This window comes from Oncorhynchus kisutch, linkage group LG16 (assembly GCF_002021735.2).
Source record: "Oncorhynchus kisutch isolate 150728-3 linkage group LG16, Okis_V2, whole genome shotgun sequence".
Taxonomy (NCBI): domain Eukaryota; kingdom Metazoa; phylum Chordata; class Actinopteri; order Salmoniformes; family Salmonidae; genus Oncorhynchus; species Oncorhynchus kisutch.
In genome coordinates, this window is record NC_034189.2 from 20,710,042 (window position 1) to 20,724,274 (window position 14,233).

General features: G+C 39.6%; 1 pseudogene; it reads left to right on the forward strand.

Moving 5' to 3' along the window:
• The first annotated feature begins 579 nt into the window (after positions 1-579).
• Positions 580-10,617, forward strand: LOC109906237 (uncharacterized; annotated as a pseudogene).
• The last annotated feature ends 3,616 nt before the right edge of the window (positions 10,618-14,233 follow it).

Below are 14,233 nucleotides of genomic sequence, written 5' to 3' on the forward strand. Positions count from 1 at the left end.
GCCGGAAATTGTAGGCTAAGGGTTAACCTTTCTCCTCCCCTTTAGCTACACAGATTGAAGTGGATTTAACAAGTGACATCAATAAGGGATCATAGCTTTCACCTGGATTCCCCTGGTCAGTCTATGTCATGGAAAAAGCAGCTGCATTTGTTCTTCATCAGTGCTACACTGAAATCAACATTAAAACATTTAGACATGATCTTGTGGCAGTGTACACAACATGATCCATCTCCATTATTAGACATTTAGCTGTTTTCTTATTCCTTGTTCTCAACTGACTGAATCTCAACACTGTAGTTCAGAGAGTCTGGGTCCTGACCCGGATCCCGTAGAAAACAAATTATAATATGACACAACACATGCAAATACTGTATCAACAAAACAAACACTTCTAAAAGATAGCTTAGTCCAAGTACTGTTATCTTTAGGTCATGTACACATATCAAGTAAATTTAACTGTTTCTATTACCTGGCTATTTTGTGGTTGTAGTTGAGCCTCAATATCTGAATAAGTAAAGAGGAATTTGGGTCAGTACACAAACAGTTATTGAAACATTCATGTTACGTTGTGTATCGTTGATGTTATGGGGCTATGTTGCCTCCACTGGTCCTCAGATCCGTGTTAAGGTCAACAACATCATGAACTTCATCAAGTACCAGGACTATTTTAAGGCAAAAACCTGGTTGCCTCCAGCAAGAGAATAATCCCAAACACACATCATAATCCACAAAGAAATGGTTAATTCACCACAAAAAAATAAAAATAATAATTGTCTCCGGACTTGAACACCATTGAAAACCTGCAGTTTTAATCAAAGAAGGCAGTCCATAAGTCCATTTCAGATGAAAGAAATCAAGGATCTGGACATTTTCTGTCTGGAGGAATGTTCTAAGATCCCTCCTTATATGTCCTCCAATCTCATAAAACATTTTAGAAAAAGGCTCAGTGTTGTTGTCCTCGCAAGGGGAGGGTGCTGGAGTATTGAAAACAGGGGTGCCAATAATTATGACTTGTTACACAAAATCTATTTCTCTGATCAATTGTGTTTGTATAAATAATGTAATTTTCACAGTATTTGAATGATATGTGTTATACAATCTTCTTTGCTCACCGTTATCAAGGGTGACAATTTTGGAGGTGACTGTTATAAGGCTTGTGGTCCTCCACTGTACCTGTGTTTAGTCTGTTTAAATCTCGTCTGACCTTGAGGACCAGGATGAGGATGATTATCAGTAGAACAGCAGTTACAACAGCCAGGATCACAACCAGTAGGAAGAGCTTCGTGGTTCCATATTTCTCTCCTACAAAACAGATTTTAATTAGATTCAGAACTATAAAAACTTTTACCTCGTTTGCTACCAATGAAGAATTATCAGATTGCTATAAGATGCTGTTTTACTTTATTTTTTATTATGTGGTACTGTCATGGTACATCATTAATTAATTTCTGAAAGATTCTTACTTAAAATTACAGAATGAACATACCTTCTTCATAGTGCTCTGTAGGGTCCTTGTCATAATCTTTGTGACCTTTTGGACGATTAGGTAAGTTAAATATTCTTCTGTTATTCAAACTGTAGTACGATAGTATTGTATCTCCAACATTTAGTCCAAAAATATATCTGATATCTAGAATAGATGTTTGTGCATTTGGTGTCATAGCAGACAATTTATTGAAAAGATTACCTTGGACCTTCAGGGCAGTCGCATTGGTGAAGATGAAGCAGTTATCCGACATTCCACAGAAGTACAGACCATAATCAGCTACATCCACCTCTGTAATTCTGAGAAGGATAGTTCTAGTGGTCATTAACATTTTCATACACTTGCACTGAAATCCATTTTGATGATGAACAGTTGGCAGAAAACTCCACTTAGATGTGATGCAAAGCGGGCTGAGCTGTTAACTTGCTTGAGCCAGACAACGTGATCCTAGTTTTTAAGGACATTGATGCACTGGAGGGTGACATTTCCCCCTGAATGGAACACCTTTAAGTGTTGCAGAAAGACAGACACAACATGGGTCAGAATTGAAAGAGAGAGAACAAAAGTTAAGAAGGATTTGTGAATAAAACATATTCTTCATGCACAAGATATACAAACCTAAATACAGTCACAACTACACTACCGGTCCAACGTTTTAGGACACCTACTCATTCAAGGGTTTTCTTTATTTTTACTATTATATTACTACATTGTAGAATAATAGTGAAGACATAAACACTATGAAAAAACACATATGGAATCATATAGTAACCAAAAAAGTGTTAAACAAATCAAAATATATTTGAGATTCTTCAAATAGCCACCCTTTGCCTTGATGACAGCTTTGCACACTCTTGGCATTCTCTCAACCAGCTTCATAAGGTAGTCACCTGGAATGCATTTCAATTAACAGGTGTGCCTTGAACTGGTGGAATTTCTTTCCTTCTTAATGCGTTCGAGACAATTATTTATTTTGTGACAAGGTAGGGGTGGTATACAGAAGACAGCCCTATTTGGTAAACGACCAAGTCCATATTATGGCATGCACAGCTCAAATAAGCAAAGAGAAAAGACAGTCCATCCATTATTTTAAGACATTATTTTAAGCATTTTTCCTATTTTGTTGCCTTACATCCTGGAATTAAAATGGATTTTGGGGGGGTTGTATCATTTGATTTACAGAACATGCCTACCACATTTAAGATGGAAAATATGTTTCATTGTGAAACAAAGTAATAAGACAAAATAACAGAACTTGAGCGTGCATAACTATTCACCCCCCCCCCCCCAAAGTCAATGCTTTGTAGAGCCACCTTTTGAAGCAATTACAGCTGTAAGTCTCTTGGGGTATGTCTCTGTAAGCTTGGCACATCTTGCAATTGGGATTTCTGCCCATTCTTCAAGGCAAAACTGCTCCAGCTTCAAGTTGGATGGGTTCCAGTTTTGTACAGCCATCTTTAAGTCATACCACAGATTCTCAATTGGATCTGGGCTTTGACTATGCCATTCCAAGACATTTTAATGTTCCCCTTAACCTTATTAGGGTAGGGGACAGCATTTGGAATTTTGGAAGAAAAGCGTGCCCAAAGTAAACTGCCTGCTACTCAGGCCCAGAAACTAGGATATGCATATAATTGGTAGATTTGGATAGAAAACACTAAAGTTTCCAAAACTGTTACAATAATGTCTGTGAGTAGAAAATAACTGATATGGCAGGCGAAAGCCTGAGGAAAATCCATCCAGGAAGTACTATTATTTTGAAAGGCTGTTTTTCCATTGAAAGCCTATCCACCATACAAAGACTTAGGACCCAGTTCATGATCTCTATGGCTTCCTCTACATGTGGCCAGTCTTTAGGCATTGTTTCAGGCTTTTACTCTGAAAAACGAGGGAGATACAGCACTTTCAATGAGAGGACAGTGGAAATTTCCAGACATGAGTCCAGCGCACGATTGCGAGCGCGCCTTTCTTGTTTCTCCTTTTCTATTAACGAAGCTTTTGTCCGGTTGAAATATGATTGATTTATTTATGACAAAAACAACCTGAGGATTGATTTTTAAACATTGTTTGACATGTTTCTATGAACTTTTATGGTACTTTTTTGATATTTCGTCTGTCTGTTGTGAACACGCTTTGTTCCAATGGATTGCTGAACAAAACGCACCAACAAAACGGAGGTTTTTGGATATGAACATGGACTTTATCGAACAAAACAAACATTTATTAAGTAAATGGGAGTCTTGTGAGTGCAAACATATGAATATCATCAAAGGTAAGTGATTAATATTATCACTATTTCTGACTTGTAACTCCTCTACTTGACTTGTTCCTGTTTGTAATGATTTGTCTGCTGGGCGCTGTTCTTAGATAACCGCATGGTATGCTTTCGCCGTAAAGCCTTTTTTGAAATCTGATACCATGGTTGGATTAACAAGAATCTTTAAACCCATGTTTAACACTTGTGTGTGTCATGAACGCTAGCGTCCCACACCCCCTAGTGAGGTTGAACCACTCAAGTGTTGCTTTAGTAGTATGACTAAGGGTTCGAAGTTTCTGATTTTTTTTATAACCCAACCCTGATCTGTACTTCTCCACAACTCTGTCCCTGATCTGATTGGAAGGCTCCTTGGTCTTCATAGTGTCGCTTGCTTGGTGGTGTCCCTTGCTTAGCGGTGTTGCAGACTCTGGGGCCTTTCAGAACAGGTGTGTAATATATATATATATATATATATCTCTATCCCAACCAGAAGCCATGGATTACAAGCAACATCCGCATCGAGCTAAAGGCTAGAGCTGCCACTTTCAAGGAGCGGGAGACTAATCCGGATGTTTATAAGAAATCCCGCAATGCCCTCAGAGGAACCATCAAAGCATCAGTACAGGATTAAGATTGAACCCTACCACAACGGCTCTGATGCTCGTCGCAAGTGGCAGGGCATAAACTATCACAGACTTCAAAGGTTAACCCAGAATCTGAGCTGGCCAGTGACGCGAGCCTATCAGACAAGTTAAATGCCTTTTATGCTCGCTTCGAGGCAAGCAACACTGAAGCATGCCCGAGAGCACCAGCTGTTCTGGATGACTGTGATAACGCTCTCGGTAGCCGATGTGAACAAAACCTTTAAACAGGTCAACATTCACAAAGCCGCTGTGCCAAACGGATAACCAGGACGTGTACTCAAAGCATGTGTGGACCAACTGTCAAGTGTCTTCACAGACATTTTCAACCTCTCCCTGACAGAGTTTGTAATACCTACATGTTTCAAGCTGACCACCATAGTCCCTGTGCCCAAGGAAGCGAAGGTAACCTGCCTGAATGATTACCGCCCCGTGGCACTCACGTTGGTGAAGTGCTTTGAAAGGCTGGTCATGGCTCACATCAACAGCATCCTCATGGACACCCTAGACCACCTACCCTAGACCACCTGTTGGGGCATACCGCCCCAACAGATCCACAGATGACTCAATCGCACTCCACACTCCCCTTTCTCACCTGGACAAAAGGAACACCTATGTGAGAATGCTGTTCATTGACTACAGCTCAGCGTTCAACACCGTAGTGCCCTCAAAGCTCATCACTAATTTAAGGACTCTGGGACTAAACACCTCCCTCTGCAAATGGATCCTGGACTTCCTGATGGACCACCCCCTGGTGGTAAGAGTAGGCAACAACAGGGGGCCCCACAGGGGTGTGTACTTAGTCCCCTCCTGTATTCCCTGTTCACCCACGACTGCATAGACAAACACAACTCCAACACCAATATTTAAGTTTGCTGACGACACAACAGTGGCAGCCCTGATCACCGACAATGATGAGACAGCCTGTAGAGAGGAGGTCAGGGAACTGGCAGTGTGGTGCCAGGATAACATCTCCCTCAATGTGAGCAAGACTAAGGAGCTGATCGTGGACTACAGGAAAAGGCCCTGTAGTTGAGTTTCAAGTTCCTTGGTGTCCACATCACCAACAAACTATCATGGTCCAAACATACCAAGACAGTTGTGAAGAAGGCATGATAAAACCTTTTCCCCTTCAGGAGACTGAAAAGATTTGGCATGGGTCCCTATATTCTCAAAAGGTTCTACAGCTGCACCATTGAGAGCATCCTGACCGGTTGCATCACCGCCTGTAATGGCAACTGCTCGGCATCTGACCGGAAGGCACTACAGAGGGTAGTGCAAACGACCCAGTACATCACTGGGGCCAAGCTTCCTATCATCCAGGACCTATATAATCGGCGGTGTCAGAGAAAAGCCCATAAAATTGTCAGACTCCAGTCACCCAAGTTATAGACTGTTTTCTCTGCTACCGCAAGGTAAGCGGTACCGGAGCACCAAGTCCAGGACCAAAAGGCTCCTCAACAGCTTCTACCACCAAGCCATAAGACTGCTGAACAATTCATAAAATCGCCACCGGACAATTTACCCCTCCTTTTGTACACTGCTGCTACTCGCTGATTGTTTGTTACCTATGCATAGTCACGTCACCCCCAGCTACATGTACAGTTTACCTCAACTAGCTTGTACCCCTGCACACTGACTTGGTACCGGTGCCCCCTGTATATAGCCTTGTTATTCTTATTGTGTTACTTATTATTATTACTTTTTATTTTAGTTTACATGGTAAATATTTTCTTTTTCTTGAACTGCACTGTTGGCTAAGGGCTTGTCAGTTAGCATTTCACGGTAAAGTCTACACTTGTTGTATTCGGCGCATGTGACAAAGTTTGATTTGATTTTGATAAGATTTCCCCCCCAAAAATTTACAACTTTTTTTTTTTAACCTTTATTTAACCAGGAAGGGCTCATTGAGATTTAAAATCTATTTTTCAAGAGTGTCCTGGCCAAGATAGGCAGCACCAAGTCATTACAAAAACTTCAGACAGACAACATGAAAAACTACAAGTAATCTAGTAAAAACCATTGAATTTACAAGAGTATAACAAAATCAAAAATATCAAATTAAAAACATTGACAGGTCAGGGAATCAGCCTCAAAATCCTTCATCAGTGATTTAAAAACACCAATCGGGACAAGTTCTTCCAGTTTAAAAGTATTTTGTAAGGTGTTCCAAGACGATGGCCCAGAGTACATAAAAGCCCTTTTACCAAATTCAGTTTGGACATTTGGAACAGTTAGCAGGATAAAGTCCAGCGAACGAAGAGAGTACCCACCACATTTCTGAACAATAAAAATGCACAAATAAAAAGGTAGTAAACCCCAAATGGCTTTGTAAATAAAAGTATACCAGTGACTGAGCCTACGAGTGACTAGAGAAGGCCAGCCAACCCTGGTATACAAAGTGCAGTGGTGCGTAAGGGTTTTGTAGTTTAAAAGTCTCAAAGTGCCATGGTAAAGAGTGTCAATTGATCTCAAACACTGAGCGGAAGCATTCATATATAAAATATCCCCATAGTCTAGTAAAGGCATAAATGTAGCTGATACTAGCCTCCTTCTGGCTTCAAAAGAAAAACGGGCCTTATTCCTAAAATAAAATCCCAATTTCAGCTTCAATTTTTTTGTAAGTTGTTGAATATGCTATTTAAAACCTCAATCTCCTTGCCCTGAAAGGTAGTATTAGGTGAACGGTTCAGAGGTCTATTTCTTGCATTAGAAAACACTGTTAGTTTAGTTTTGTCAGTATTGAGGATAAGCTTCAATTGACACAATGTATGTTGAACAGTATAAAAAGCAGTTTGCATGTTCTGGAAAGCTTTGGTAAGAGACGAGGCACAACAGGAAATAACAGTATCATCAGCATAAAAATGAAGTTGTGCATTTTGGACATTTTTGTCTAAATCATTTATATAAATAGTGAATAAGAGAGGACCAAGTACAGAGCCTTGGGTCACACAATTAAAGACAGACAATTTAACAGATATAAGCCCATCAAATTGAGTGCACTGAGTTCTATCAGACAGATAGTTAGCAAACCATGCAACTGCATGCTCTGAAAGACCAACACTCAACAATCTCTGCCTTAGTATAGCATGATCAACTGTATCAAAAGCCTTAGAGAGATCAATAAAAAGTGAGACACAGTGCTGCTTTTTGTCAAGGGCTTCAGTGATATCATTTAAAACCTTCATGGCTACTGTAATTGTGCTTTGCTTCTTCCTGAAGCCCGATTGGTACATTGATCAAATAGAGTTAGTAAATAAAAACTCTTTTAGCTGTTGATTTACAAGGGTTTCAAGTATTTTCACCAGGGGTGACCGCTTTGAGATTGGCCTATAGTTATTTAAAAGAGTTGGATCTCCCCCTTTTAAAAGTGGTAGGACAAATGCGGATTTCCAGATGTTTGGAATTTCATTACATTCCAGGGTTAGATAGCTGAACCACGTACAGATCTGTTCTATGAAATCAGCTGCAAGATTTAAAAAGCAGGGATCCAAAAGATCAGGACCTGCAGACTTTCTCTGATCTAAGGATTTCAGAGCTTTATGTACCACCTGCACTGAGAATGGCAAGAAGCTAAAAGTTTGACCAGCTCTCACTGGTTCATCCACACAGGGTTGTACAGAGACAGGGGACACTGAATCAAACAGCCTACCAGATGATACAAAGTGCTCATTGAAACAATTTAGCATTTCAGTTTTGTCATATATAGCAACAGAGTCCTTCAAAACACATGACGGTTATTCATTAACATTATTGTTACCAGACATAGACTTAATAGCCTTCCAAAACATTCTAGGGTCATTCAGGCTATCCGTGGTAACAGACATAAAATATTCAGACTTGGCCTTCCTGATAAGAAAATAACACTTGTTTCGTAACTGCCTAAAAATAAGCCAATCAGCATCAGAACATGATTTCCTTGCTTTAGCCCAGGCTAGATTACAGTCGTGAATAATACAAGACCGCTCAGAAGAAAACCATGGATTATCCCGCCCTTTAACCCTGAACATGCGGAATGGGGAATTTTTGTTTACTATTTGGAAAAAAACACCATGAAAGAATTTCCAGGCAGTTTCCACATCAGGGATAAACTCAATCTTGCTCCAGTCAAAATAAAACAAATCATGAAAGAACCTGCTCATAAAAACACTTCAAATTTCTCTTACAAATAAAACGTGGGTTTGTCTTTGGAACCTTAGTATTTCTAACAGCAATAACAGCACAATGGTCACTTAAATCATTACAAAAAACACCAACCGCAGAATATTTATGTGGAACATTTGTCAATATCAAATCAATCAGGGTAGATTTATCTATAACAGCCAATCACAGTCATAGAGAGCAGAGGAGTGTCTATAACAGCCAATCACAGTCACAGAGAGACCATTTTGAAACCTCAATATTCAAAGCAAGAAATTCCAACTGTTTACAAATCGTTTCAGACTTTGCCACACTTACATGGAATTTAGAGGATATGATCAGGGATATGATTTCAAACGTGTAATTCTCACCTTTGCTGCATTTCATTTGAAAGCATAGATCATGTAAGATAAGCACAATAGCGTCAGCCCAACAGCCCAACAGGAAGTTCAGCTCTGGCGTTCTGGTCTCTTGTAATCTGGGTTAAGTCAAGTCACAACAGGGGTATTTAGCCTACCTTCAGTATATCTTCGCTGTTCACTGCGAAAACCCTGAAATCTACTGAAATGCTGAATGAGAGACCGCAGAATCTATCTCAAACAAAATTACTTTATTTGAGAAGTGTTGTATTAGAGGTAGACTGTTCTGTTCCACTCAAGACGCAGGTTTTGAAGAAGCTGATAGCAGTTAGGATGTTCGCACCACTGCACATTTTTTCTTCTTGGAGAGATGGGTATGTTTAATTTACTTTCAATATGATGGCATGTTCAGTATACATTTTTTAAACTCAGTCACTTTTAGCAATAGCTTTCATCAGGGAATATAATGATACAATACATTTTTATTTAAACTCAGCCACTTTGAGGCATTCTAATCTTGCATGGTTATGTGTATATATAATATATTGGTATAGGATGTTGTCTTTTCTTTTGTTGTACAACAGGAGAGTATCAGCCAATGTTGGGGACACAGTGACTTTGCTGCACTTCTATGAAGGCGACGTGGCCATGCATTTCTCCTGGTTCAAGCAACCCTTGGGAGAAAAACCTCAGCTCCTCTCAACCATCGATAAGTATGACAAGAGTCCTACATTTGACCATGAGTTCAAGGGTAACCCTCAATTTTCAATGCGATGCGGCCAAGGAATTAATCACCTCAGTATCTCAGACTCTATCTCAGCTCGGATTCAGCCACGTACTACTTTGGGAGGTAAAATATATTTTGAGAAAGTCTGAATTGGTAGACAAAGAGTAGTGATGAGTTAACCTAAGCAAACATCATTTTAGGAGTTTTTCATATCAGGTATTATCACATTGTGAAGATTCTCTCATTGAGTAAGAACACTTGAAACAGGAAAGTTGTAGATAGTTAAGACAGATTTAACAAACATTTTAAACCCTCTTTTCAGATTCATTCTCCAACAGCAAGACAGTTGTAGAGCAGTCTGTGTCTGAGTCAGTCCAACCAGGAGACTCTGTGACTCTGAACTGTACAATACACACTGAGACTTGTGCAGGAGAACACAGTGTCTATTGGTTCAGACATGGCGCAGGAGAATCCCATCCAGGAATAATTTACAACCCATGGAGACAGTAGTGATCAGTGTGAGAAGAGCCCTGATGCTGGGTCTCCTACACAGAGCTGGGTTTACAACCTCCCCAAGAGGAACCTCAGCCTCTCTGATGCTGGGACTTACTACTGTGCTGTGGCCTCATGAGGGGAGATACTGTTTGGGAACGGGACCAAGCTGGACATTCAAGATAAACCTCTTATGCTCTTTTGTTCAAATTACATAAACATTACATTTACGTACCCAGTTGATTATTATAAAAGAAAATGTGTTCTCAATGACTTCATTAACATTTTAGTCAGAACTATCCAGAGAACTTAGGGTTAAGTGTCTTGCTCAAGGGCACATTGACAGTTCGGGGATTCAAACCAGTAACCTTTCATTTACTGGCCCAGTGCTCTTAACCACTAGGCTACCATCCACCCTACATACTGACTTACCTGATCAAATGATTGCAAAATAAAATACATGCTATTACACTATAATAACCCCTACTGTATAATAGATAACATGTCATTGTTTCAGTGGGTGATATTCAAGTGGCGACTGAAGTGGATATGAGAATACTTGTCCTCTTCTCCTTCATAAGAACTGGATTTCTCCTCTGCTGTCTGGCCATCTACCTCATCAGGAAATAGATGAATTCAATGATTCAGTTTTTCAATCCTTCAGCTGTTACAAATAAAAATGTGGTTAACTGACTTTTCAAATGTTTCAGTGCTCGTCATCTTTGGTAACATAACGTAAAGTAAAATGTTCATATTTCAGCCTTTTGACATGCTGAGGATTCAGATATTGCTGTTCAGACTTTCAATAAATAAATTCATCTTTATTGAATAAAAATGCAAAAATGTTTTGCTTTCTTAAGTAAGGCACATGGAAAATGCAGGTGTTTCAGCCTAGCTCAGTGCTTTGTCATGACGTTGGCCTGTGGGTAAGGTTTATGACCCCCCCCCCCCCATAAATACCTTTCTCCCCTCTCTCTTGACTACTGAAGGACTTAAATAGCCTTTGTTAAACAGAGAGAGTCTGGGAACATCAAACGGTGGGGGGAAAGGAACCATATTTCAGTAATCCAACCAGTGGAAAATATGTGTTGGTACTTAATGAATATGATGTTAGTTCGGTTGTCATCTGAGACATTATGACTGATGACAGGACGACATAAACTGTATCTGGGAAAGTCTACATATTCTAGTTATCAGATTCACATGGAATAGTTGTGCAATATAAATGTTTAAATATGAAACTATTTGTGAAAAGATTAAATTAAATTTTAAATTTTAAATTTTAAGTTGCGCTGTGATTGGCTCAGTGTTCTGTCACTCATGGGGACACTATGTCACTGCAGAATCTACAGGGAGAGCTCGGAAATTCAAGACCCTTGGGTGCTGCCATAGAGTTACATTATAAGTGCCCATCCAAGAAGGCTCAAGGTCATTGGCCACAGATAAAATGACATAAAATATCATTATATGTACTCTAGCTATGATTGGACTGATCATGTCAACATCTCACTTTCAAAATTTTAGCTAGCAAGCAGACCGTCATCATCATGAATCAAGTCGACAATCTATTGGCACATCCTTGTCATATGATGAGAAATTATGAAGAGAAATTATAGATAAAACATATTGGTGCTCATCGTCCATTGGACATAAACATTACACAAGAATTTGGAAATCGCAAATTCAACAATGAGTGGTTTGGAAGGAATCATTGTCTCACTGCAAGCATTGAAAAGCAATCACTAGCCTGCTATTTAGTGCAGTGGCTTTGTGGTCCCAAGTCGGGGTTTAACGGTCTCTTTTACAAGTTTAAAAGGATAAACATTCAACATAGGCCATGCTGTCAATCAAGCATGACTTCTGCTGTGTTTGAAACAACTAGAAACTTGGAACTAGGAAATCTCAGACTTCAGGGAGTTCAAGACAACTGGGAAATCTGAATAAAAAACGAGCTCCGACTGGGAAAATACGCTTTGAAAATACGTCATCCAACTCTGAATTTTATTTTACAGTACAGAAGGTCATGGGAAATATTTGTAAATGTAGATCTGTCCCTAAATGTGACCAACCACCTCAATTTGGTCTTATGTTGCAAAATTTGAAATAGTGTTTTATTACATTGGATAAAAGTATAAAATACTCACAGCTACAAAATTGTAAATCATACAGTTGAGGCAGTTGAGGAACAATGGGAAAGTAAATGTCCTTTGAAAGTTGATAAACTTGTAACTCCACTTTTGAGAAAATGACTGTTTTGGTACACCTACTGGAGAGCTCTCGTTTGTCTACATCTAATTCAGTATAGTTGACACTTCTAAGCCATGTTGTTCTTCACATGACCATCTCTGGTAAACACACTGTCACGCCCTGGTCTTAGTATTCTGTGTTCTCTTTATTATTATGGTTAGGCCAGGGTGTGACATGGGTGATTTATGTGGTTTGTTTTGTCTAGGGGTTTTGTAGGTTATGGGATTGTGTTTAGTTAAGTATTCTAGGTAAGTCTATGGTTGCCTGGAGTGGTTCTCAATCAGAGGCAGGTGGTTATCGTTGTCTCTGATTGGGAACCATATTTAGGCAGCCATATTCTTTAGGTCTCTTGCGGGTTGTTCCTGTCTCTGTGTTTAGCACCAGTTAGCACGTTTTCTTATTTTGTATTATACATTGTTCAAGTTATCATCTTTATTAAAGATGTTTATAAATAACCACGCTGCGTTTTGGTCCGCCTCTCTTTCACCAGAAGAAAACCGTTCCACACACTCTATATCAAATCAAATCAAAGTTTATTTGTCACCTGCACAGGATACAGATGTTGTACACGTACAGTGAAATAGTTACTTGCATATTTGTAGCAATATCAAAAATTATTAGATGATACTTCAAAATTGATGGGTCATGTGAAATAAATGCTATAACCACCCTCAGGCACATCTAGCTAAGTGGATGAGTCACTATTGTCGAGACGTGTACACATGTCGGCAGGTGAGGCAGGTAACCTTGTGGTTAGAGCGTTGGGCCAGTAACCGAAAGGTTGGTGGATCGAATCCCAGAGCTGACAAGGTATAAACCTGTCATTTTGCCCCTGAACAAGGCAGTTAACCCACTGTTTCTAGGCCGTCATTGTAAATAAGAATTTGTTCTTAACTGACTTGCCTAGTTAAATGAAGGTTAATAGAAATTCACGACATGGTAATAATCACCATCAGACACAACTAGCTAACTTAATGGGTCATGTAATCATCTTGCAAAGTAGAGTCTTTTGATTAGACATGTAAATAGTTAGCTAGCTTAACAATTAACCATAATCCCAACCCATACCGTAGTAATACAAATACATTGTCATTGCTAGCCACCATGCATGGAATGCTATAGTATGAATCTGCAGGTAGCTAAAGCTGACCAACTAGGTTCAATGTTAGCTAGCTAGCTAACATTAGGCTATAACTAGAAACGCAAATGGGTTTCTGAAAATCAAATAATATTACTACACAGATCATACACATAACGTTAGCTAGCGATCCAGCATGCTAACATTCACTAGCTTTAATTTGCAGTGAAAATGTATTTTATGATAAAATTAGAAATGTATCATATCTGGAATTGTAGCTAGACTGGATGAACAATTCACGGCAGACTGGAACCCTTTAACTCCATTTTGTTTGTACAGCTTGCTTGGCCCGCGTTGTGTCAAGTCACTCTGGTCCACACTGAACGTGTCCACAAAGTAGTCCATCAGAACTTTTTCCCACTGATCTTTGTCGATAGCGCCTGCTAAATTCAGGTCAGCAATGTTATTGAGAGCAGTAGCAACACTTTTGCTGTTCTCCTTGGCTAACATTATATCTTTCAAAAAGTCTGCGGTAGCTAGGATTATGTACACATACTGAACAGCTCATGTTATGGACAGAAGCATGTTACATGACAGACCAATCTGAACTCATCTCAACAGTGATACCATATAGACATCCTGCTGAAAACCACATAGAGACATAGATACACAGAGAGCAGGTATGAGGGACCTGTCTGCACAAAGCCAGCAGGCCCACCTGACTAAAGCGTAGATACAGCCTCGTCTTCTGCTTTGTGCAGAGTACCTGTGAAACTGTTCACTGTGTGTGTAGGTGTGAGTGACAT